Source organism: Miniopterus natalensis, chromosome 1, assembly GCF_054644295.1.
Source record: "Miniopterus natalensis isolate mMinNat1 chromosome 1, mMinNat1.hap1, whole genome shotgun sequence".
NCBI classification, from domain to species: domain Eukaryota; kingdom Metazoa; phylum Chordata; class Mammalia; order Chiroptera; family Miniopteridae; genus Miniopterus; species Miniopterus natalensis.
The window spans coordinates 34,112,559-34,135,419 of record NC_142081.1 but is presented as its reverse complement, the minus strand read 5'-3'; the positions used below and the strand labels follow the sequence as shown (position 1 = coordinate 34,135,419).

General features: G+C 40.4%; 1 protein-coding gene across 2 annotated transcripts in view; it reads left to right on the top strand.

The window, feature by feature from the left end:
• Nucleotides 1-230: 230 nt before the first annotated feature.
• FBXO34 (F-box protein 34) overlaps nucleotides 231-22,861 on the top strand; it is a 73,048-nt gene continuing 50,417 nt past the window's right edge. The window contains exons 1-2 of one of the 2 annotated variants that reach the window (XM_087820299.1): nucleotides 231-305; nucleotides 2,135-2,182. The gene's annotated coding sequence lies outside the window, so the exon portion shown is untranslated. Of the gene's footprint in view, nucleotides 306-2,131; nucleotides 2,183-22,861 lie in introns of both variants that reach the window. The other variant, XM_087820296.1, reaches the window with a different exon arrangement.

The following is a 22,861-nucleotide window of genomic DNA, read 5'->3' as shown; positions in this document are numbered from 1 at the left end:
CTTCTCCCTTTGCCAGCTCCCCGCTCTTCACGACCCCAGCGCCCGAAGTACCACATGATGCCCAGCTGGGGGCGCTGCGATCACCTGGTCCTGCGGCCCCTCCCTAGGCCAACCGTCGATTGGGCCGGCGCGTGACGTCACGCCGTTTTAGCCAAACAAATGGGATTCGGGGCGAGCGTTGGGCTTCGCCGCGCCGCGCTGGGCGCTCGGTCCGCCTCAGCGGTGGGGAGCGAGCCAGGCCTCCCGCCGCCGCCGCATCGGGGTGTGCAGCCCCGGGCCAGGCCCGGGCCGCGGCAGGAGCGCAGGTGGGTCGGGGCCGGGTAGCGTGGCGCTAGGGCAGCGCGGTCGGCGTTCGGCGACGGCCACCGTGGCCGTTCCCCGCCCCCCTCCCGTCGCTCGCCTGCGCTCCCGGGACCCGGGACGAGGGGCGGGTGGGGGCGGGGGCGCCGCCCGCGGGTCCGGGCGCGCGGCGCTGCGGGCGCGTCTGGGGCGGGGAGCCGGCGGCCCGCACCTCTTCCCGGGCCGGCCTCCGCCCGCGCGCGGGCCAGGCGCTGAGCGCCCCCGCGGGCCACGGAGGGTCGGGCGGACCGGCGGGCGGGAGCGGGGTCCCCGGTCCCGGCTGCAGCCTAGGAGGTCACGGATAGGCCGTGAGGAGGCAGCGGACCTGCGCTCCCACCTCCGGGACCCGCGGCCGGTGAGGAAGTCGGGCCTGGGTGGGGGTCGCCTGGCACGGTCGCGCCCGCTTGGGCTCGGCCGCCCTGCCCTTCCTGTTGCAGCGCAGGTGAGCTGGCGCCCGTCCTTAGCCTTTCTCGGGCCGGGCGGGACCGAGGCTCGGAAGCTCCTTTCAGCTCCGGGCCGGCGGAAGTCGACTGCGGGTCGGCCGCAGTCGGCGATGAAGTCATAGTGCTGTGGGTTCGCGTGTCTATGACGTCAGGGGTTTCCAGGAGATGGGCTGTGATGTCACTGCAGGCCCTGGCCGGGACCTTGGCGCTGTAGGGCCCGGGTGGTTCCAGAGGGGAGATAAAGGAAGTTTAGTCTCCTGTGGCCGGGAATCACAGCGAATGTGAATCGAAAGTTGTTCGATACCAGCGTTTCCCAATTTTAATGTAACAGTTGTCAAGTTCTGTAACTTCATTTCAAACAGGCATTTGTAGTACAGTTCAATATAAGACACATTTGGTTTAGAAACAGCTACATCAGGAAGGCTTTTTTTGGGGTGTGGTGGTTGGATGTTCAATGTAAATGCCATGAAGGAGTCCAAACTCATAGTTTGATGGTTTGTGATCGGAATTGGGGGACGGGGGAGGATAGAACCATTTGCCCCACCCTTTTTTTGCCAGACAGTTTGGAGATCATCTATCTGCTAGTTCTCATTTTTGTTAGAGAATGGCCTGGAAGAGGGAAAGCAGATCTTAAATGAACTTCTTCTCTTGTAAGGGGGAGGGTGTTTGAATTAACCCAGTTTTCTTCTTAAATAATAATTACCTGAGGATTTAATTCATCCAGCTTGTCCCTGCCCCATTCTATGGTGGATAATTGAGGGTTTCCTATGGTTATAGCTCAGCAACAAGCCTTTTTCTTGCTGTGTTACTAAGGCTGGGCTGTATCAGTATAATAATAACCCAGGACTGCTTGTCTGGACATGTAACTAAACTTTGTCTGTGGTGCTTTCAAATATGAAACTACAGAATTAAAAAAATATATATATCTTTATTGATTTCAGAGAGGAAGGGAGAGGGTGAGAGAGAGAGAAACATCAGTGATGAGAGAGTCACTGATGGGCTGCCTCCTGCACGCCCCTGGACTGGGGATGGAGCTCACAACCCTGGCATGCGCCCTGACCCGGGAATTGAACCTCAGATCTCCTGGATCGTAGGTCGATGCTCAACTACTGAGCCACACCTGGCAGGGCAAAACTACAGAATTTTAAAAGTTTCTTGGTTTTCTTCCAAAGCTTTCAAAAGAGATCAGATCGGAAGAGAAGCTAGTCATTTGCAATTACTGGCTAACTCCAGGCCCAGCTTATCAATATGTTCATTATCTCTTCCTCTCTGTAGAATCATTTAATAGAATCTGGTTTGAAAGGTAGATGGCTTAAAATTGAAAAGTAATTGCAATTTTGTGTTTTTAGCAGGAAGCTTGAATAGGAGTCCTCAGTCCTTCACTGACCTTGACTTGTAAGGTAGGTTTTTTTGTTGTGGTTAATACCTCCTCTTCCCCAGGCTCTTTGTAGGTTATTGATAATGTATTGTCTCTCTGGATTTTGCATCACCAAGCAGGTGAAAGTTATACTCTGCCTATTAAGGCAGGAAATGAGCAGAAATTTACTGTCATTAATTACTATTAGATTTGACTGGAAGTTCACAAAACAAAGCTTTCCTGTAAATCTCATTTAAAAAAAAAATGTTTTTATTGATTTCAGAGAGAGGGAGGGAGAGAGAGAGGGAAACATAATAAGAGAGAATCATTGATTGGCTACCTCCTGCATGTCCCCCGTTGGGGATCAATCCTGTAACTGGGCATGTGCCCTGACTGGAAATTGAACCATGACCTCCTAGTTCACTGGTCAATGCTCAACCACTGAGCTACACTGCCTGGGCTGATCTCATTTTGATCCTCACCATACCTTGAAAATTCACCATCATTTTGTGTACTCCTGAGAGTTGTTAATTTTGTGTGTGGTTTTTTTTAAAGAAATTCGCAGTTGTATGGTGACATTGTTGAACAGAGGTTCTAAAGAGTATGTTTGTTTGGATTTTCAGGACTGATAGGTACTGCTGATATTGAGGGTGTTAATCATCCTACTCTTTATGATGAAAGGATCATGGCAAGATACTATGTAATGTAATTGAAGGAGATACCAAAAGGGCCCTTGCATGTGTCGTTTCCGGATGGCCTTTTCTGGGGCAGGCTAGATGGCTCTGTGTAAATTAAGTGTACTAGTGTAAATGTGAAGGGTTGAAAGTCAAACTAAATGTGAGTTGAAAGATAAATGATGATAATAAAATAGCTCCTCCTTGGCACTGCATTTCAAATAGAGGGGAAAAATGCACTGCCAAGGAGAAGAAACTTATTTTTCTTCATAGAAAATGAATTAATAGCTAGAGAATGTCTTTGTGTATTCTGATGTGACTGAGGAACGATTGACAGTTATAAAAAAAGCCAGGTTATGCATATAGTTACATAACTATTTAACAAGCCATAACTCTCCTGAAACATTTTTATAGTTTGTTTCTACTTTTGGCAGGATGTTTTTCACCCAGGCCTGGCTGTTTTGGGTCTAGGAAGCAGCTTTTACTTCTTATAAATGGAAATTTATTTGAGATCGGGCTTATTATTATTTTAAAATATTTTGTCATTACCCAGTTACAGCATTTTAAGGGACTAAATCAACCAGTCATTAGTGATAAAGCATTTTTCTGACAGATAAAAACAACTATCACAAAGAATGAAAGTGTTAAGTTTTAGAAATTCTTTAGGGTATGTTTTTTGGATTAGTTATATTAACATATGTAGGATTGAAATTCTTAACGCAAACTTTCTACTTTGTTTTCTAAAATTAAAGTTTATGCTGAGCCAGTTTAATATGGTCTTGATTTTCTGGTAAACACATATTAACAGCAATTAACTTGTTTTAATATTTGTTGGGGAGAGAACATACTGATCGTTAGAGACATCATTTGGTGTTATCTTCCAAAATTTGCAGCTGTTTAGAACCAGATACTTGAGGGAAGCTACTATGGTATAATGAATGCCTTCCTTGTTAGGTCATGTGTGACAAAGGCAAAATTCAGCAAGTGCATAATCTTCAGTCCTTTGGAAACAACAACAAAAAGGACGGATTAGCTCCACATGCATTTAGGTCATTTGGAAATTGAATTCCTGTCAATCCTTATCTTTGCATAATTTATCTCCTTTCCTTTAGTTCATGTTTATGGTATTTTGAAGCTGATGGACTTACTGTGTTATCTAGGAAAGTATTAATGATTAAAATGTAGGTGTTTCTTAGTGATAGTTGGGTTTATCAGCTATCTTCCAACTTCATCTTTTATTTAGCTTTGCAAAAGAGACTCCATATCTTTTCTTTGTTAAATCTTTACCTTCAGAATCTTAGCACATAACATTTACTATCCTCAGTGCAGTGTAGGTATAAATGTGAAACTAAGTTATAAAAGTGTATTATATTATCAGGCATGGGGTTCATTCATCTAACATTTTTTGAGTACCTCTATGCCAGGTACAAGTCACTCAGATGAACTGTCCTTGCGGCAAGGCCATTTTGTTTTAACATTCCTTTGCCATAGAGAGCCATGAGTCTAAGGGCCAGACTTGGACCAAGAGGATAAACTTTTTATGTTATGCCAGATTGGCCAGAGGTCTTGTTTAAAGGTTGGTTTAAGGCAATGTTAAAACTCAGGTAAAAAGAATGGGGAAACTATCAAAGGGTCTAGAATCCATGGATTTGGGTTATCCTAGAATAAGTGGCATTTAAGTGAGTGAGCTCTTTCATTGAGGCAAGAACAAGCACTTAAGGCCAGAATAGCCTGAATATGCATTCTCAGATTGGAGGCATAGAGAAGAACAGCCTAGATGTCCCACTCTCAGCGGCATGTATATACCTTCTTCTTTGTCAGTTCTTTTCTTTAATGACAAACTTCTGAAATATGTGAGCCTCTCATAGCCTTCGTTTCCACTATTTGCCTTCTTTCCTTAACATTTTATAATGAAAACTTTCAGTAACAGAAAAGTTGTAAGACTTGTTTGTACGTTCAGTACCAAAATGCCCACAACCTAGATTCTGCAGTTAATATTTTATAGTGTTTGCTTATCTATCCATCCATCCTGTCTTTCCTCTCTTCTTCTATCTGTTCATTAGCTCACCTCATATTTTTGTTATATTTCAAAGTAAGTATACTTTAGTCTTAAACACTTCAGTATGCCTATCATGAACTATTTGTTTATTAGTTTTTTAGGTAAAATTTATGTACTGTACAGTAAAAATACAGATCTTAATATGAACCATTCTCTTAGTTGGGATAAGTTTATACATCTGTATAACCCATAATCTTGTCATGATATAGAACCATTACCATTGCTATAGAAAGTTCCTCATATATGACCAAGTTAGTTTAATTAACTTTTTAATCTCTTGCAATCTTATTTTCACCAGTATCTTCTGAAACTACCTGTTCAAAGGGCACGCTTTGTTAGCACATTTGGGTGACGTTTTGCTAGGTGATCAGAATGTAAAGAAATGAAGAACACAGGTCCTGCTCGTTCATGTTCTTTCTCTCTCTCTCTCTCTCCCTCTCTCTCTCCCTCTCTCTCTCCCTCTCTCTCCCTCTCTCTCCCTCTCTCCCCCTCTCTCCCCCTCTCTCCTTCTCAACCCTCACCCCAGGATAATTTTCCCATTGATTATTACAGAGAGTGGAAGGGAGGGAGGGAAAGGAACGGAAGGAAAGGGAAGGGAGAAGGAAAGGAAGGGGGAGGGGAAGGAAGAAAGAGACAGATTTATGCATTTATTGGTTGATTGATTCTTGTATGAACCCTGACTGGGGATCAAACTGCAACCTTGGTATATCAGGGTGATGCTTTAACCAACTGAGCTGCCTGGTCAGGGCCCCAGTGACATTTTTGAGGCAGGGAGTAATGTGAAAAACTGATCTTTCAGTTAAATACTTACCCTCTCTGTCATCTTTGGGATTAGTTTTATAGAAGACCTCTTTATCTTTTGAGTTCTCTATTCTCAGTTCTTTGCCTGTCTCTGATTTCTTCTGATATCTCAGCTTTGCTTGTAATTCTCTTCCAGGTCCAGACTATCTAAAGCTCTGTTTTTGACTCTTTGTGGTACTCCTTATAATCTTACCTTATCTCTTAGGGCTTCTCCATTATAATTCTTTCCAGGTCATGCCTATATCTCTATCCATAAGCTGTTAACTCTTGTTAAATTTCTAATTGCTAATAAGATGCTGCTTTTTGTATATCCCTGTTTACTTTTACTTACTGTTCAGGAATCTGTAGCAAGAGCATTTGCTCAGTGTAGTTGTTGCAAATGGGATTTATTGGGAAAGGAAGATATGTAAACCTTGAATGGACTGAATGGACAGTTTAGACTGAGCTTCTTGGAACAAACCCCAAGAAGACATTGCAGAACTTGCCTACTGCCACCATGGACCATGTTATTGAATCAGAACACTTCTGCCATCATACTTGGCAGAAGTTTAACTTCCGTAGAACCATCATTATGTATTTTTTCTCCCTTCATATCCTTTATTTTTTACAAAATAAATTTATTATGTATGATTGGCAGATAGATGTTGCTAATGCTATGCCTGTCTTATGCAGGTATGCCTGCTTGGCCACATTTATGTCATATGTAAAACCTCAGCTTCAAGGGCATCTGGAAAATGTAGTTCTTGTTCATTCTCTATAAAACAGGAAGTCCATGTGAGAATACATTGGAATGAATCTTCAGTACCCTCAGTCTGTGAAAAACTAAATTAATTTTCCCTAGGTCCCCTCAATTTGACAAACTTAAACCTTTTTTAATTTTGCTGTGTCTGTGCATCAAGACATGGGTATTGTTCTAGTTTCTTGAGATAGAAACTATTGAAATCAACTGTACCATTTAAATTTTTTATATTGTGATTATAACAGAAAACCCAACTCAAACTTACTGGCTCACAATACTGAAAAGTCAAAGGTGAAGCTTGATCCACTTGTACTTAAGTGGTCAGAACCTCACTTTCCCCTTCTTTTATTTAATGAATTCTGCTTTCATGGTGTTGGTCCTTTTGTGGGGTTACAGCATGTTTGTCCACATCTCAAGCCTCATATCCTCATGCCATCAAGTCCAGAGGAGGGGAAGAAGAGTGCTTCTACAGAAGCTGTAGGGCAGGTCTCTTGACTGTTTTGCTCCAGATACCCCTTTGGCAGTCTGAAGCCTATAGGACTCCCTTTCTGAGTAATATATTTTAAATAAAATACCTAGGACTACAAAGAAAAACAGTTATAATAAAATATAGTTGGATTCTAGTCAGATGGCAGTGTAGGTAAATGTGGTATTCTTATTCTCCCACAACCACATCAAAATTACAACTAAACTCCAGAACAACCATCATTCAGAACCACCTGAAATCTAGCTGAACGGAAGTCCTACAACTAAGAATATAAAGAAGAAGCCACGTCGGACATTTCTTGTAGCAATATTTTTTCTGATGTATCTCCTCGGCAAGGGAAACAAAAGAAAAAAATAAACAAATGAGACTACATCAAACTAAAAAGGTTTTGCACAGCAAAGGAAACCGTCAACAAAATGAAAAGACAACCCACTGAATGGGAGAACATATTCACCAGTACCTCTGATAAGGGGTTAATATCCAAAATTTATAAAGAACTTGTAAAACTTAACAGCAGAAACAAATAATCCAATTAAAAATGGGCAAAGGCCTTAGCCAGTTTGGCTCAGTAGTTAGGGTGTCAGCCTGGGGACTGAAGGGTCCCGGGTTCGATTCCGGCCAAGGGCACGTACCTTGGTTGCAGCCTTGGGCCCCAGTTGGGGCATATGTGGGAGGCAACAATCAGTGTGTGTCTCTCACATTGATGTTTCTCTCTCCCTCTCTATTCCTCCCATTCTCTCTGAAAAGCAGTGGAAAAAATACCCTTGGGTGAGGATTAAAAATAAATAAAATAAAATAAAATAAAAAATGGGCAAAGGACCTGAATAGACTAGACACTTCTCCACAGAAGATATACAGGTGGCCAATAGACATGAAAAGATCACTCCACCTCACTAATCATCAGAGAAATGCAGATTAACCACAATGAAATGTCTCCTCACGTCTGTTAGAATGCCTATCATCAAATCAATAAACAACAAGTATTGGCGAGGACATGGAGAAAGGGGAACCCTAGTACACTGTTAGTGGGAATGTAGATTGGTTCAGCCACTGTGGGAAGCAGTAGGGAGTTACCTCAAAAAATTAAAAATGGAACTGCCTTATGACCCAGCAATTCCACTTCTGGGAATTCATCTGAAGAAACCTGGAGCACTAATTCGAAAGAATATATGCACTCCTATGTTCATTGCAGCGTTATTTAGAATAGCCAATGTTTGGAAGCAGCCCAAGTGTCCATCAGTAGATGAGTGGATAAAAACAGTCATGGTACATATATACAATGGAATACTACTCTGCTGTAAAAAGGAAGAAAATTGTACCCTTTGTGACAGCATGGATGGATGTAGAGAACATTATGCTAAGTGAAATAAGCCAGCTAGAGCAAGACAAGTACCATATAATTTACTCATGGAATTTAATGAACAAACTGAACTAATAAGCAAAATAGAGACAGACTCATAGATAGCAACCAGACAGCTCAGGGGAGAGGGGCAGTTTTTTGCGGGAAGGGAGTGGAGGGATTGAACAAAAAAGACAAAAAAAAGACAAACTCATGGACATGGAATACAACGTGGTGATTGTGGGGGCTGGGTGGGTAGAGGTTGAAGAGGGTATAGTATAGGAGGGATAAATGGTGATGGGAAAAAAATGAAGGGTATATAGAAAGGAAAAAAAGGCACATTGAGACTGGTAGGAGGGGTGGAGACATGGAACAGGCTGGTTCCACACCCATGTGTGGCAGATAAAAATCCAGAGGGATATCTTGGCTGTGGAGTTTCCTGGGAGGAGCAAGGGGTCCCAGCCCTACACCAGGCCCCCTAAGCCCAGGGTTCCAGTGCCAGGAAGAGAAGTCCCTATAACTTCTGGCTGTAAAACCCAGCAGGGATTGTGGCTGAGTGAGATGGCAAGCTGCTGGAGTCCCAGGCAGTTCCCCTTAAAGGACCAAGCACAAACTTAGGCTCTTTTTCTTATGAGTTCCAGGGCTGGGGCAGCAGGTAGAAAGGCACAAGGAATATATGGGAAAGAAGTGAACTGCCTGGTATCAGAGCGAGAGCTGGAGGAGCAGCTTTCTCCCAGTCAGAAGTGCTGGCAGAGGCCATTCTTTCTTTTCTGAGCCCTTTCCCCACAGAGCCAGCAGGTGGGTATCATATCTGAGTCTCTGTTAACCTGTCACCATTTACCCCCCACTGGTGATTCCCTGAAACCCTGCCCCACCCAACTTGTGGCCCATTCAAGCCATTTCCAGTGGCTTTTCCACACGAATGGCCTATTTTGGCTCATGCTTCAGACTTTCCTAAATTCTTTCAAACAAGCAGCATTTAGCGTCAGTGTGCCCTTTACCTCTCACTAGGTGGCCCTAGGACCAGCTCTAGCAGCAGCTGCCCTTGGTTGACATCTTGGCTTTGCCTAGGTACCACCAAGCCCAGCACAAGTGGCAGCCGTTTTCAGATTGCTTTGTAGCTCATGCTAGGTGGCCCTGGGCAGAGTACAGGTTACTGCTGACCTTGGCCTGTATCTACCAGGAGTCCCCAGATCCAGTGTAGCCAGTGGACAGCACCAGAGCCCCACTGAAGAAAGTCCTGCTTTATGGGGTGTCCTCCGCGTAGCTGATCTGTTGCAGCCAGTCCTTTCATCGTCCTGGGGGTAAATTTCTCCCACTGATGTGCCAACAGCAATCAAGGCTCAACTACAATAGGAAGGTGTAAACACCCCATGGGGGGGTGGGGTGCACCTGGAGTGCCCAGCTCAGGTGAACAGGGAGGCTGTGCCACTGGACCCTGCAGGACACCTACTACATTAGGCCACTCTACCAAGCTTGGGAGACATAGCAGCTATACCTAATACATAGATGCAAGCACAGGGAGGCTGCCAAAATGAGGAGACAAAGAAATGTGTCCCAAATGAACAAACAGAACAAAACTCCAGAAAAAACTAAACAGAATGGAGAGACAATCTACTAGGTGCAGAATTCAAAGGTTATAAGGTTATAAGGTTACTGAATGAGCTTAGGGGAAGAGTAGATGAACTTAGAACTTTGACAGCATAGAGAAATACATGGAAACCATAAAAAAGAACTAGTCAGAAATGAAGGCTACACTAACTGAAATGAATATTTTATAGGGAATCAACAGAGTAGATGAAGCCAAGAATCAAAACAGCGATTTGGTATATAAGGAAGCAAAAAACGCCCAGTCAGGATAGCAGAAAGGAAAAAGAAGCCAAAAAAATGAGGATAGTGTAAGGAACCTCTAGGACAACTTCAGGTGTATCAACATTCACACCAGGGGGTACCAGAAGAAGAAGAAGAGAGCAACAAAATGAAAACCTATTTGAAAAAATAATGACGGAAAACTTCCCTAATGTGGTGAAGGAAATAGAAATACAAGTCCAGGAAGCACAGAGAATTCCAAACAAGATGAACCCAAAGAGGCCCACACCAAGACACATAATTAAAATGCAAAAGATTAATGACAGAGAGTCTTAAAAGCAGCAAGAGAAAAGTAGTTAGTTACCTACAAGGGAGCTCTCATAAGACTGTCAGCTGATTTCACAACAGAAACAGACTCATAGGTACAGAGAACATTTTGATGGTTGCCAGATGTGAGGGAGGTTGAAGGATGGGTGAAAAGGGTGATAGGATGGATTAAGAAGCACAGATTGGTAGTTATAGAATAGTCATGGGATGTAAAGTACAGCATAGGGAATATAGTCAGTAATATTCTAATAACTGTATGGTGTCAGATGGGTATGAGATTTATTGAGATGATCGTTTAGTAAGTTAAGTAATTACTGAAGTGTACGCCTGAAACTAATGCAGTATTGTATGTCAACTATAATTGAAAAATAAAAAGTGATTAAAAAAATCCCTATCCAGTCCAGCCGGGCATGGCTCAGCAATTGAGCATTGGCCTGGGATCCAGGAGATTGCGGTTCAATTCCCGGTCAGGGCACATGCCCGGGTTGTGGGCTCGATCCCCAGTCGGGGTTGTGCAGGAGGCAGCCAATCAATGACTCTCTCATCACTGATGTTTCTTTCTATCCCTCCTTTCCTCTCTTAATATATCAATAAAGATATATTTAAAAAGAAAAAAAAAAAATCCCTATCCAGGATCTGACATAACACAAAGGATCAGATTGTCAAATCAATCCCATGATTTAGAGATTTTGCCCAGTGTCAAGCTTCACTAATTTCAAGAATAGGCAATCAGGAAGCCTGGCTGAGACATGGAGGGTGGCTCCTGCTGTGTAAGGTGACTTCCAATGATCTCATGGTTGACCTCTTCTGAGCCACAGAGTTGCATATCTATTACAGGAAGAAAGTACCTGAGAGCCATCCTCAACTATGTGGTTTTTCTTCTTTGACTTATTAGTATGCAAAATATTTGAGTAAATTCCTAGCGATTGAACTATCTTTGCTTTGTCATGGTATTTACCATTTCTTGGTGTTTTGAATTTTAAAGAAAATTCCTGGGTTTATAGTAAAAATAAAGGAAAACTAGCATATAGTTAACCAAAATATTTTTAAGTTCTAAGATTAATAGGTGATTCTTTATTAAATAAAATTTATTTAATAATTAATAATCTAATAAATTCCAAGTAGTGATGAACATGGTTTGGAGGTGTTTGTAACCAATAATCATGTGATAGAGTATCTGTGACTTCTACTGGTGACGAGGTGGTAGATACTGCTAATATTGTGGTCTGTTGACTAAATTCACAGTGGAAGGAAATGCTAAATTTCAGTTGGAGGTTAATGAAAATAAAGATACAATTTTTCCCTTTCATCTGAGTTTATACACACCCTGAATTCTATACCTGAACCCCTTGGGAAGAGTCTGTGAACCTCAGCTTAAGAACCACTGGTAGAAGATCATTTCTCTTCCCAGAAGCCTTAGCACATGTCTTGCATCTCATTGACTTTGGGTTACATCTCTGACATTTCTCAACCAGTCACTGAGAATATAGATATCTAATTGGTTTAGCCAGCATGGGCCTACCCCTGGAGCTGAGGATGGGGTCATTGCTACCTAAATAGCATTATGGGAGAGAAGTGGATTCCCAAGGGAAATACAGGGGTTACTGGATGCTGAGTAGCAAATAGTAGATGTCCATTACGCAATATCTAGTCCCCTCTCCATTGCTCTCGTAGTTAACCAGTTATTAAATTTTTAGTGAACCTTTTACTTGGTTTTATCTTTTCCTGATCAGTCAGTCACTCTGCTAACACCCTAGGCCTCCAATATGGAGTGTATGAGATAGTCCATTGGGTTGCAAAAAGAAAAATATTAGAACTTCTATTTATTTTTCTCATCCTTTTAAGTATTTATTTTTACGCATGTTTATCCTGTATGTAAAATGAAGTAGTACAGTGATATATATACATATGTGTATATACATATATACATATTTATGGGCACGTGTTAAAATTGTTTTAAATCATGAGAATGGGAGGGTCAAGAAAGTTGAGGTAACCAGAGAACAGTGCTGTTCAATAGAAATATGTGAGCTACATGTAATTAAAATTTTTATTGTTAGCCATATTTTATTTATTTTTTTGTTAATCCTCACTTGAGGATATTTTTTCCATTGATTTTTAGAGAGAGTAGAAGGGAGGGAGGAAGGGGGGGAGAGAGAATCATCAATGTGAGAGAGACACATCGATTGGTTGCCTCCTACACATGCCCCAGGGTAGGGGATCAAACCTGCAACGTAGGTACATGCCCTTGATAGGGAATCAAAACTGCTATTCTTCTGTATGTGGGCCAACGCTCTAACCACTGGGCCAAGCCAACCAGGGCTGTTAGTCACATTTTCAAAAGTAAAAGGAAACACCTGAAAATAATTTTAATAATGCATTATTTAACACACTATATCCTAAACATCATGATTTCAACATGTAATCAATATAAAAATTATTGAGATACAGTTTACATTCTTTTTTCATGTAAAGTTTTTGAAATTCATTGTACATTTTACACTTAAAGCTCATCTCAGCTTAAACTGGTGATATTTTAGGTGCTCAAAAGCCTAATGTGGCTAGTGGCTTCTGTATTGGGTAGCACAGATCTAGACCAATGATCATTCTGAATTTAGATTTCTATAATTGTCTCTGTTACAGTTTTCATAAATCCATTACTTGCTCTCTTCAGTCTTTTTATACAGTTGCTAGGTTAATTGAACAAAAATTCTACTGGGGTGTTACTCTCCTGCACAAGGTTTCTGTGGCATCACATTTAAAAGTAGCTCCGAAGACTTTCTGAAAGATGGTGCATCCCATCCTCCTCCGTCACATGTCTCTGGGACTGCCTGCAACAAATCTGGTGCTCAATTAGGCAGTTTCCTCATCCTTGCCTTCCCCTTACCATTTCTCTAAATATAATCATCCAATATAAGAAGCTCGTTCCAGTAAAACCTGGACTCTCCAATTCCTCTGCAATCTTTCCATTTCCTCAACTCCTGTGGTGTATATTGAGTACTAAGCCACTTAGCACTTCATTATATATTGTTGTTTATTGCTAATTGCTTCATGTGTATTAGTCTTATCTCCCCTACTAAATTCTAAGCTTCATATCTTATGTCTCCTAATTGTAGACATGTAACTAAAGGCTTAGCTTTTCCCCCCATATCTATAGGGACATACCTGGACTATACCTGGGCTCTTTAAATTTGTAGCTTTAAGTTCTTTTGAAATTCTGTTTTGTTTTCTACTCTGCTGGTTAACTTAGACACCTTGCATATTCAGTTGTAGGAGTTTGTGTATTAAAATGTTCATTTGCTTCTTGAAAATTAAAAAAATTAATGTAGTCTTATTTGTAGCTGTAAAATCACTCTTGGAACAACAGTAGGGAATTATTGATTAGCTGGAGTTTCTGAAGGTGAAATTTGAGTTTAACAAGGAAGTCTCAAAGGACACATTTGCTCTTTTGTCCAGAAACCAGTAGAGGTAAACTTGTTTCCAAAGTAGGGCAAGAGATTTTATTTCAAGTTCAGTCATCAGAATGATTCTCTGGAGGTTCTCCGTACTTTCTAGCCACCAGTCACTTTAGCCTGTAGTTCAGGCAGTCTTTGCCTATATGAAGAGCTCTACTACCATCACGTACTTTTAGCTTTTTTGGGATACCGCAAATAGGATTATGAAAATGGATCCTGAAAATAAATCCAGAGAAAGTCGTCATAGGCTTTCTGCTGTAAGAATCCTATCGTTCATTTGACATTTTCTTTGCCTGTGTCTTATTTAGCATGTTATCTGGTTAGCTTAATAAACTAGTTATATACCAACATTTTTAACTTGTGGAATTTCAAGGCCTATTTATTATTCATTTACTAAAATGCAGTATGTTTCATATGCCAGGCAGTATGCTAAGTGCATTAGTTAACCTCTGTCACTTTTTATCTTACCACTATTTTACAGATCTTTTACATTTTTTGGCAAGTAGTAGCCTTTATTTAAGAATTTATTTTTTGTCTTATTGTTTAACACCTTGTGGGGTTTTTGGCAAATATCATTAATTGATTTTTATTAGTCAAATATTAGCATTTCTAGAAAGTTTATATTTTGTTTTACTAGCAGAGGTTGTAACTTTTCCTCAAATTAAAACATAACTTTACATTCTCCCTTCCAGTCTCTAAGCATGTCCTCAGGTGAGGATTAAAGAAAAGTGAGTTTTCTTCTATTTCTTGGGCACACTTTCCCTCTTATTGGAGGCAACCAATTCTATTCTCCCTACCTTAAAACACACACACTCATAAATGGCAGCATATTCTACATACTCTTTTCTTGCCTTTTTCAATTGATTATGCCATTCTTTACATATTCATATATGAAGAGTGTATTAGTGATAGAAAACCTACACTAGCAGTGTATTAAACAACAAAGTCTTAAGTTCAGATGGTCTAGGGCTGATATAGCACTCTAGGTGTTTCTTTCTCTTTGTTTTGAGGCATCATGAATACAATAAAATGCACAGACATTACGCAGTTTGATGAGTTTTGACAATTGTACAGAACAAAGGCGGCAGGTGAGACACAGCTCTCTAGTCTGTCTTCATGTTCCCCCTCCCCCCAAATGCCTGGGCTCTTTCTGTACCATTACTGCTCCACTGTGTTTTACTTGCATCCTCATGATCTAGCTGGATCTCTAGCTTTTGCAGCCCATTCCAAGCTGCAAGAAGGGGCAAAGTTTACATGCCAGCCCTTTTTTTTAATTAAAAAAAATTTTTTTACAGGAAGATTTCTAGAAGCTGCCACTTCATAACACTTCCAATCATGTTGTGTTAGCCAGAACTTAGTGCCACATCTGAATGCAGGGGAGGTTAAGAAGTGGAGTCTTTACTGTCGTTTTCTTTTAGGAACAATGCTGCAGTAAATAACCTTGTTCAATACGTTGTCTTGTGGAATAAATTTCTACATGTGGGACTGCTGGGTCAGAGAGTATTTGCAGTTTGAGAGTTCACCTATTGTTTTGCATCCTTGCTGACACTGTTTTTGTACTTGCTAACCTTATAGGTAACACATGATTACATAGGGTAGCTCTGATATGCCTGATAAGGCATTTAGTGGAAAGAGAAGAGCAAGTACTTTTACTCGAGCTTAAGATGCCTTGAAAATATGGACTACACAGCCAGTTAATGTAAGAATATTACAGTGTATTTTCATTTTATTTCATCCAATCCTAAGAGGAGGAGATTGATGGTTAAAGTTAAAAGAGAAACTCGTCTACTCATAAATACTTCACAGTACAATGACAGGAAGACAAGCAAGTAATGTATTTTTCAGGAGTTGCTGTCTCAGTTAAAAAGTAGATTAAGGCATTAGGTTAAAAGGCATTAATTTTTTTCCCCCTCTGTTTTCTCTCACATACACTCCTTATCATGTACATTCCTTAGAAACATGCTTTCAACTAATCTTGAATTTTTAAATTTTTTTCAGTTACAGTTGACATATATTAGTTTCAGGTGTTACAACATAGTGATTAGACATTTATATAACTTACAAAGTGATCACCCCTATAAATCTAGCACTCTTTTGACACATAAATAGTTATTACAATATTATTGACTATATTCTCTATGCTGTACTTTACATCCATGTGACTTTTTATAACTGGCAATTCGTACATCTTAATTTCTTTCCCTCTTGAACCCATGTTTTCAACTAAACTTTAACTTAATTGGAGAAAAAGAAACTAACAGATATATTCCATTTGGTTCCTTAAAATTTTTTTATTTTTATTTTTCAATTACAGTTGACATTCAGTATTATATTAGTTTCTGGTGTACAGCACAGTGGTTAGACATTTATATAACTTACAAAGTGATCCCCTTGTAAGTCTTACACCCACCTGACACTGTATATAGTTATTAGAGTATTATTGACCGTATTCCCAAAGCTGTGCTTTACATCCCCGTAACTATTTTGTAACTGACAATTTGTGCTTCTTAATCCCTTCATCTTTTTCACCCAGTCCCCAACCCCCCTCCCACCTGGCAGTCATCAGTTTGTTCTCTGTATCTGAGTTTTGTTTATTTTGTTTTTTTAGATTCCACATATAAGTGAAATCATGTAGTATATGTCTTTCTGTGACTTATTTCACTTAGCATAATACCCTCTAGGTCCATACTATTGTCTCATGACAAGATTTCTTTCTTTTTCTATGGCCTAGTAATAGTCCATTGTGTATAAGTAGCACGTCTTTATCCATTGGTTTTTTGATTGGAGCATTTAATCCATTTCATTTAAAGTAATTATTTATAGATATGTAGTTATTACCATTTTATTGTTTTCTGATTGTTTCTGTAGCTCTTCTCTGTTCCCTTCTGATTGTCTCACTCTTTTCTCTTGTGTGTTAATAACTTTCTGTAGTGTTGTGTTTGGATTCCTTTCTCTTTATTTCTTGTATATCTCTTGTAGATTTTTGGTTTATGTTTACTGTGTTCTTTATATGTCTGTTTTAAGTTGATGGTCGCTCAAGTTTAAACACATTTTAAAATCACTACCATTTTTACTTACCCCTTCACGTTTATGTTTCGTCATTATGTTTTACCTCGTGTGTGTGTGTGTGTGTGTATCTCTTAATTTACTGTTGCAATTACACATGATCTTCCTACTTCAGCCTTTAAACCTTTATACTAGCTTTAGTGTTGGTTGATCCACTGCTTTTATTATGTTTGCTTTTGTCAGTGAAAATTTTTTTCTTTGCAATATTTTCTCTTAAATATATCTTTTTATTGATTTCAGAGAGAGGAAAGGAGAGGGAGAGAAAGAGAGAGAAACATCAATGATGAGAGTCATTGATCAGCTGCCTCCTGCACATCCCCTGCTGGGGATCGAGCCCACAACCCGGGCATGTGCCCTGACCAGGAATCGAACCAGAATCTCCTGGATCATTGGTCGAATCTCAACCCCTGAGCCACGGCCAGCCAGGCTTTGCAGTATTTTCTTATTCATATCTTTGACTTTTTTTCCTCTTCTTCTTAAAGAAGTCCCTTTAACACTTCTTGTACTACTGGTTTGGTGGCGGTGAACTTCTTCAGCTTTTTCTTGTCTGGACATTTGGTTCCTTTTATAAAATATTTCTTGCGGTTCTCAACTTTCTAACCTTTTACTTCAATTGCTAAGTGGGCTCAGATAAGTTATATAAAATATATTCTGCTAAAGCTGTAACTTTTTATAGAATAATTAGTGTTTTTAAAAATGTGTTTTTAACTTTATAAGCTTTTGATTGGGACTTGAAAAATTCATAGTTATTTTCTATGCAACCAGGTATTATTATGACCTGTACTTAATTTTGAAGTAGGAGATAGATTAAAAAAGGACGTATATGCATATGTTTTCCTATACCACATGAGAGCAAGAGAATCAGAAGGGAACAGCGAAAGCTACAGAAATAATCAGAAAACAATAAAATGGCAATAACTGCATACCTGTAAATAACCGGAGAGCAGAGACCTCTTACTTTCCTACCATTGCACCTTGTATGTAGATCACCTTTTTTCTCTAATTGAAGTGAATCTCGGGAAAGTGGTAGAAAATGATTAGACTACAATAGCAATGTTTTGGCCCATCAGGGGTGTGGGGGGAGTGCTTTTGAAATTATCACCTATTTAGGTAAAGAAATTTAGTAAGGGGCCAATATCTGTGCTCTAAAGATAGACACTTTGAGATACTTTCAGTATAGCATCATCCAACTTTATCTGGAAGTCAGATTTCTGTAAATTTCTGTATTTTTTTTTTTTTTTTTAAGCAGTGAAGGCCCAGTAAGCCAAAGAACAGGAAATACGTATTTCTTGTACTTAATAAATGGGCTTTGAAGTCAGCCTTAGGCCCCTTCCTGAGGTCTTCATAGTTTAGAATAGAAAGTGGTGCCTAGCACATGGTTGGTGTTCAATAAATATCTGTTGAATGAATGATAGTTACACATTTCTCTCTTTTTTTGGTTTTGCTAGGACAGATTTTTTGGGGGGGATACAAGGAGATAAGGTTAAGAGACTAATAACAGTAGCTGACGTTTTACTTATTTGTTAGGTAGTGGTAGCATTGTTAATCAGATAGAAATGCACTTGCCTTAGGATTTACATTGGTTGTTCCTTGTGCCTAGAACAGTATTCTCTTAGATAAATTTTCATACCTCATTTCTTCACCTACTCCGAATTTCTTATGTATCAACTCAAGGAAGCCATGTTGACCATCCCGTTTAAAATGGCAACTGCTGCCCGGCCGGGCGTGGCTCAGCGGTTGAGCGTCAATCTGGGATCCAGGCGATCGGGGTTTGATTCCCGGTCAGGGCACATGCCCGGGTTGCGGGCTCGATCAAGGACCCTCTCATCATTGATGCGTCTCTCTCTCTCTCTCTCTCCCTCTCCTTTCCTTTCTCTGAAATCAGTAAAGATATATTTTTAAAAAAATAAAATAAAATCTCAACTGCTGCCCTGGTGGCTCAGTTAGTTGGAGCATTGTCCCAGTGCGTCCGGGTTGCAGGTTTGATTGCCGCTCAGGGCACATACAAGAATCAACCAGTGAATACTTAAATAAGTGGAACAGCACATCGATGTCTCTGTCTCTTTCCCTCTCTCTCTCTCCCTCCCTCTCTCTCAAAAAAAATCAATTAAAAAATTTTTTAAAAATAGCAACTGCTTCTCTCCCCCTGCACTTCTAAGTTCCCTTACCCTAGTCTGTTTATAACCCCGTAGCAGTTGCCTCCTCGAAACTTATACTGTGTCATTTACTTATGATTATTATTTATTCTTTCTCTCACCACCAGAGTGGTGTTGTTATTAGTTCCTGGAGGGCTTGAACTGTTTATTCACTGTATTCCAAGTGCCTCATAGGTGCTCAACAAACATTTGTTGAATGAATGAAGGTAGGAAAGAAAGTAAAATGTGGGAAAGTTAGCTACAAAATAATTTATATTTTAAATGTATATATTTAAAAATATTATTTCTATTATTTTTTTTTTAAATATTTTTATTGATTTCACAGAGAGGAAGGGAGAGGGCGAGAGAGAGACAGAAACATCAATGATGAGAGAGTCATTGATCGGCTGCAGCCCGCAACCAGGACATGTGCTCTGACGGGAATCAAACCCGGATCGCCTGGATCCTAGGTCGATGCTCAACTGCTGAGCCATGCCCGGCTGGGCTCTATTATTTTAAAAGTTTTGCTTTTGGAGACCACTGTGTTCTATAATGATACCAAGGCAAACAAAGCTGTGCAAAGTTTAAGGACTCTATATTCTCTTGGTGGAAAAGGAACTGAGTTTTGGCGTGATGAAGTACATCATCTGCCTCAGGCCTCTAGTATCTTTTTGGTGAAGTTGCTTCTCATAGCCTTCAGTGGTGGTTTAGTTAATGAGAAGGAGTCTCCAGGGTTGAGCGTGTTCCAGTGTGTACAGATGGAACATCTCTTTCTTATTGGAGGTGGCTTTCCACAAAGCGAGAGTGATAGTCCTCCCTCCCTCCCTCCCTCCCTCCCTCCCTCCCTCCCTCCCTCCCTCCCTCCCTCCCTCCCTCCCTCCCTCCCTCCCTATTCTACACATTTGGTGTGTACTATCATTTTTAATCTTTTGTTGTTGTTAATCCTCAACCAAGGATATTTTTTTTCCATTGACTTCTAGAGAGAGTAAAAGGGAGGGGGGGGAGAGAGAGAGAGAAACATTGATGTGAGAGAGACACATGAATTGGTTGCTTCCCACACGTGCCCCAACCTTGGCGAGGGATCTAGCCTGCATCCAAGGTATGCTCTCTTGACTAAAGATTAAAAATGATAGTATACACCAAATGTGTAGAATAAGTAGAAAGGAAAGGAGGAAGGGAGGGAGGGAGGGAGGGAGGGACTATCACTCTCGCTTTGTGGAAAGCCACCTCCAATAAGAAAGAGATGTTCCGTCTGTACCCACTGGAATCGGACCCGAGACCCTTCAGTCTGCAGGCCGAAACTCTAACCGCTGAGCCAAACTGGCTAGGGTTCATTTTTAATCTTTATAACAACCAATTGAAGCAAGTATTCATGTTCCTTTTTTCTTGCAGAAAACTGAGCCTTAGAGGTTAAGCAGCTTGCCTAGCCATAGTGTGTTGGAGCCAGAGTGCCAGCTCAAGCAGGCGGACCTATAGAGGAACTTCCCTACACAAAATGCCTTCCTAGTGAGGAGCACCTAGAAGGGAAAAGAAATCAGAAACACCTTAGTGGAACACAAATGTCACAGAGACCGTTTATCTTTTATTTGCTCTAGCTTCCTGTGACTTAAGTAGATTGAATGAGGCCACTATAATTGAAGTAGTAATACTATATTAAAGTTAATCAATGCTAAATTAAATAAAGTATATTTTAAATAAAACTAGAGCTGGCTCCTAACCAGATCTTCTTACTTAGAGTTAGTTTAGCTCAAGAGCAGTTTAGCTTATCTCTAAGGCAGAATTTGTGTGTTCTTCCTTCATCTTCCCTAAAAATTAGATTAGATTCAGCTGGAGAGCAAAAGTTATATGTGGCTCTATAGGGAGTATCATTTAGTGGAGGAGTAGAGGGGTAGACAGTAGGTAAGTAGGTTTTGCTGTTCTTCTAGATTTTTAAGAGAAAAACTTCCCTATAATTTGTATAAAATTATACTAATGGAAACAGTCACTCACTTCCTACCACACAAAAGAATTTGTAATTTTAAATTTCAGTTAGAAAATTGTGATTCTTTAAAAAGTGAATTACTTTGTGTATCTTAATAAGCTATTTGTCAAATTTTTTCTTGTAAAATGAAATATTTTCCCCCCTGCCATAAAAAAATATTTCTGTTCTGTCGTAAAGAACAGCAGACAATACCTGATTATCTTCAGTGTCATAAATTAATTTTAATTTCAGTTTTAAAACAATGGTGATTTAGAGGGATAAATTAGAATCTACAATTGCAGGAAATTATGGGTAAGGATACATATTTACATGCTGAAGCCAGTAATGTGCTTTGTGTAGGAGAGGTTGTAGGGCACTATTGTGTACATGGCTATTAGAATCATTTTATTAAAAAAAAAATTCTCCAAAGCAAGACATGACGTAGGTTTTTTGGTGATACGTTGCGATTGTTTTCTGGCTTGAGATGATCATTAGTGAGAGTTTCCCTTCTAGGTTTCTAGAACTGTGATGAGAACATCATACTTAATTAGGTACTTTCTTGACGCTCACACCCTATTTTAGTGGGATGAAAATACTGAAAAATGTTTTCTCTTGTACACTAATTTTTTGCCTTTGAAGTTGCCAGCAAACATTTCTTTCTCAAATACATGTTCATGGTGGGGGAAATGTAATGGTTCAGAGGCTTTATGATGAAAGCAGTAATCCCCTTGTCCCACTTCAGTTTCCTCTCCCAAGGGAACCAGTTCAGGTATTTCTATGTTTGACTCTTCATGATAATGTGCTTATGCTTCCATTTCTTGATTTGTCAGCTTTAAGCATTATCTATTGACTTCCTGCGTTGACAAAGATTTAGCTCCCATTTACCATCTATCAAGATTGTAAAGGGTCTGAGATCCTACTCTCTACCTGTCACAGTTGTATGGATGCTGAGAGAAGACACAGACTCTGGTGTTGGTAGAAAGCCCAGAGGCAGAGATGAATTTCCGTTTTACTCAGAGCAATAGCAGTAGCCAGAGTTGATACTGGCATTTATTTGTGCCAGTGTCCTGAGCCTCAGTTCCCACAGGGCATTGCAGAGAGGGCCAGGTAACAGCTGTTCACCTAGTAGGTTTTGTTACTGGAGAAAACTGAGTTTAGGGATTTCAAATATTTTACAGTGCTTTCCTTTGCTGCAGTCACAGAGGGAGAGGCAGTAAGTATGCCTGCTTTCTGCTCTGGGGGAGGACACTTCTTATCCACCAACGCTGCTTGCTAAGTGAATGTCCGAAAAGAGAGTTGAGAACAAAGAGCAGACAGTGCCTTGCTTGCGAGATGTAGAGACCCATGACGAATTCTTTCCCACCACCACTACCCCATTCTCCAGCTTCTTTTTGATACTATTTTAGCTCTCTGATCATGTTGGTAAATACTATGTGTTTATTTTATTTCACTAACAATAGATGGTATCTTTTGACTTCCGGCTTTGAAAGAAGAGTATTTTAGTAAGGGATCTTTGTGAATGTTAGAGAACCAACTCAATCATAATTTAAGTGAAAAAGGAAAATTTTTCCCCAGAACTTCGAGTGCAGGATGGTGGAGTAGGATTGGATCCAGGTGTTCAAACCATGCTTTAAAGACCTGGTCTTTCACTATGTCTACTTCCCTTCTTTTAGCTTTATTTTCAGGAGTCTCCTCCTTTACCCCTCTTCCCACCTGTATTGATTCTAGGCTGTGTATTTATTTCAGGACAAGCCACTATGGCAAGGCAGAGAGAATTACATTAGGTTAGAGTAGTTAGAGCCTGGTAATATGTCCACCCTTGGGGATGGATGTGGCGCCAGCCCCATTTGAATCACGTGTATTGGGGATGG